Genomic DNA, 4,311 nt, shown 5'->3' on the forward strand with positions numbered 1-4,311 from the left:
GGGCCCAGGGAGTCTCTCCCCGGCCTGGCTAGGGTTCTGAAGCTGGGACCGGGCCCGGGGCTCGTGCTCCGTCCGGCAGGCCCCGGGGTGTGGGAGCCCCCCGTCCTGTAAGCCAGCCGAGGGTCCGGGCGCTGGAGACAGGGGTCCACCGGGGCCCGGGGAGGCTCTCCCCGGCCTGGCTGCTTTCAGAAGCAGGGACCGGGCCGGTGAGCAGGGGTGGCTGGCTTTATCTCTAATGCTGGCGGACCGGAATTTTCTGCCCACCCCTAGTGATGATCACGTAGTGATTAAAGTGCGGTTTGATTTGTGCCCAGACATATGTAATTTCTTGTTGATCAATCTAAATGTAACGTTTGGACAGTTCTTGACTTTCTTGATAAACTGTATTAAACTTTAGGATCAAAAAGGTGCAAAGTTTTGCAGTTAGGATGGTAAAAACGGGAGAGCCTCTTTCGTGAACCATGATTGCAGGCGGAATGAAACCAAAGACGCAAGATGCATGTTCTGGAAATGTGCGCGATGCGTCAGCGGGCGTTTTTGGGTGTGGCAAAGGTATAAATAGCCACACCCAACAATGCAGAGACGCTTTGCCTTCCACCGCGCACCCTGAGGACTTACCTAGATTTCCTGATTCCCGTCGGAGGATTCGTTCATCGTTCCGGCACTGCTGGATTCTTCCGGGCCGTGTTTTCTTCTTCGGAGCTGCAAGACAAAAGAAAGCTAAGTGAACTTTTTTCCTTGGTTGAATTCAGGCGCCCACCGCAAGCAAGCTGCAATCACGTTTGAGAATACTTACTTGCCAATTATATGAAGGCAGTCATTTGGAACAGAATCTGAAAGAGAAAAGACATTAAAAAAGACATTAAGAATATTCCGCTTGTCAGATTTTGACAAATCTCATTTCCTGCACGTTTTAGAGATCTATAATATTTTAACATATAAGACATTCTTTGGTGTATGATCTTTATTATTTCTTACTAAAATACAGGTGGTGAAGATAAGAAAGACGGAGATTTAAAGGAGTAAGTGAAACAGGAGTTAAAATGTAATTGTTATTTGGGCACTGAAAATCATAGGAAAAAATCAGTAAATATTCTAATGTTAACTCTTCGCATAGGTGACCAGAACTTCTTCTACAGACAACTTCTCCTCTGACTACAAAAGAAGACAATCTCCACTTCACTACGACAACACGGACATGACTCCAGACTTTCCTAGATCGCAGGTAGGGTTCTCTTCGAGTGAATACCAAAAAATAAATGTACAAAAACTTGGAGTAGGAAACTAGCGAGACAAGAAGAGTTGTTACTATAATTTGCTTTCCTTGTTGCCTCGCAGGTCGACAACCAGGAACAGCTAGCGTCCCCGATCCGGCCCTCCTCCCTAAATTCTAACTGAATAACCTTAGTGTTAAAAGTACTTCACAGGGTGTTAGTTAGAGTACGGGGAAGTCGGTCCATAACGTCTCTGCGAAATCCACCAACAAGCAACCAACAGGTAAGATTGCTTGTATCATTGACAGAAGGCAAAGCCCACGTACATAATTTCGCCCAGGCGTTATGGATCAGACAACCCCAGTTTCTTTGCAGGATATTGCGTCAATTCTGGCTGACATAAAATCTGAAAATGCAGCCCTTCGAAGAGATATTACAGCCTTACAAACTAGTATTCAGAACACCAATGTTCCAAGTCCAAGCACCCGGAGTTTTCCAACCGCACAAAAACCTGTGTTAAAACCACCTACGTTTCAGCAAGGATTTCAAACTTTGCATAATAGTTCTACAACTTCACCCACCCAAATCCAGGTTGTGACTCCTGTTACAGCTCCTTTGGCACAACCAGAAAGGTTTTACGGGGATAGTAGTAAATTCACTATCTTTCTGAACCAATGTAATTTACACTTTATAGCTAAGCCTATGGCCTTCCCAGATGACTCATCTAAGATTGCCTTTATACTATCATATTTAGGAGGTGATGCAGCCCTTTGGTCTGTACCAATTGTAGAGCGAAACGATCCAATTTTGTATGATCTCAGAAGATTTAAAAATACAATGAAAAAATTATTCGCTAAACATGTATTCGTACAATCTGCAGATCATTAACTATTACATCTAAAACAAGGATCATCCGATTTACTGCATTATATTTCTCAGTTCAACAGATTAGTGATTGAGGCAGAATGGCCAGAAGAAAAGAGAGTTTCTCTTTTTTATAAAGGACTAAGAGAAGAGGTAAAAGATATGATTACACAGATTCTGGATCCCCCAGATGATATTGAAGAATTCATTGATCTTGTAGTAAAACTTAATCACCGTCTATCTGAACGTAAGGGTGAAAAGGGAAAATCCGACCATAAAGTATTTTCATTCAAGGAAAAGACTGGTTTTAAATCAGAACCTGCATCGAAGTTTGATTTAGGAGAACCTATGCAGATAGGTATGATAAAAGGGCCTCTCTCTAAGGAAGAGAAAGAAAAAAGAAGGAAATTAAACCAATGCCTTTACTGTGGAAAAGCAGGGCACTTCGTAAAAGAATGTCCAACCCGTCCCAATAAACCTAAAAACAAATCTAATGACAGGTTTAATTCAACAGTCGGAAAACTGATGTGCTCGACAAAACAAGAGGTCAATTTGTCGGGTGAGTTAACTAGTTTGGCCTCCATGACTCCTGAAATAGCATTTCAACATCTCAGTATAAAAGTGACATTACAATCTCAATCTAAAGAATGAAAGATCTGGTCAGTCGACGCTCTAATTGATTCAGGAGCCACAGGTAACTTTATTGACACACACTTTTTACAGGAATTAGGTTTAAAGACAGAACCTAAACTTCATCCTGAGGTCGTTAGAGCAGTTGACGGTAAAGAATTATCTTCTGGACCGATACAATACCATACCGAAAATCTTATTATGACGTGCTCTACAATACATAAAGAGAATATCACATTTGACAACATAGATGCTCCACAATTGCGCCTTATTTTAGGAGTCTCTTGGCTTGTGAAGCATAATCCGAAGATCGATTGGGTGCAAAAGACACTTTTATTCAATACTGATTTTTGTCACTCTACTTGTCTACAACATCAGGCTTCTGAACTTTTAGTTCAAGGATATAATTTTCCAAAGGACTCTAACAGTGTTTTATTGTTGGAAGGAGTTCCAGTAAAATATTCAGATCTCATTGATGTATTTGATTTTAAAAAAAGCCAATACACTGCCTCCGCACATGGATTTTGATTATCGAATAGATTTAATGCCAGGAGCTACTTTACCATGTAGCAGAATATATGCTCTCACAGAGAAAGAAAACGAACATTTGAGAGAATATCTTGATGAATACTTGGCCAATAGGTTTATTCGACATTCCAAATCACCTGTATCCTCCCCTTTATTTTTCATTCCAAAGAAAGGGGGAGATTTGTGCGTGTGTATAGACTATCGTGCCTTAAACAATGTAACTATCAAAAATAGATACCCCCTTCCACTCATTCCAACATTGTTGGACCAACTGAAAGATGCTACCATATATACCAAATTGGATCTGCGTGGAGCATATCATCTTGTAAGAGTCCGTGAGGGCAACGAATGGAAAACAGCATTTCGTACAAAATTTGATCTGTATGAATACCAAGTTATGCCCTTCGGACTTTACAATGCTCCAGCAGCATTTCAGTTTTTTATAAATGAGGTATGGAGAGATTTTCTAGACGTTTGTTGTGTAGTTTACATAGATGATATTTTAATCTATTCAAAAAGTACTATTGAACATGTAAAACAAGTAAGGGCAATTCTTCAACAGCTTCTAAAAAACTCTCTATTTATTAAATTGGAGAAAAGCACTTTTCACACCACAAAAGTGGAATTCCTAGGTTATGTCCTCAGTCCTGAAGGAATAGAAATGGATCCAAAAAAGATTCAGGCAGTCCTTGATTGGCCCAGTCCATCCACTGTGAAACAAATTCAAAGTTTTTTGGGATTCGCCAATTTCTATAGGCGGTTCATTTGTAATTTCTTCCAGGTAATTACGCCTACTACCCGACTTTTACGAAAAAATGTAAAGTTTGAATGGACAAAAGAAGCAGAGACAGCTTTTCAAAATTTAAAAAATCAATTTACTTATGCTCCAATCCTAATGCATCCTGATCCCTCCATTCCCTTCATAGTAGAAGAGGATGCTTCTCAATTTGCTATTGGAGCAATTTTATCTCAACGACATAAAGATACTGGTCAGATGCAGCCAATAGCATTTTACTCAAGAAAATGAATCCCAACTGAACACAATTATGCCGTTGCAGATAGAGAGTTATTAGCC

The sequence above is a fragment of the Triturus cristatus genome, chromosome 3_1, assembly GCF_964204655.1.
Source record: "Triturus cristatus chromosome 3_1, aTriCri1.1, whole genome shotgun sequence".
Taxonomy (NCBI): Eukaryota; Metazoa; Chordata; class Amphibia; order Caudata; family Salamandridae; genus Triturus; species Triturus cristatus.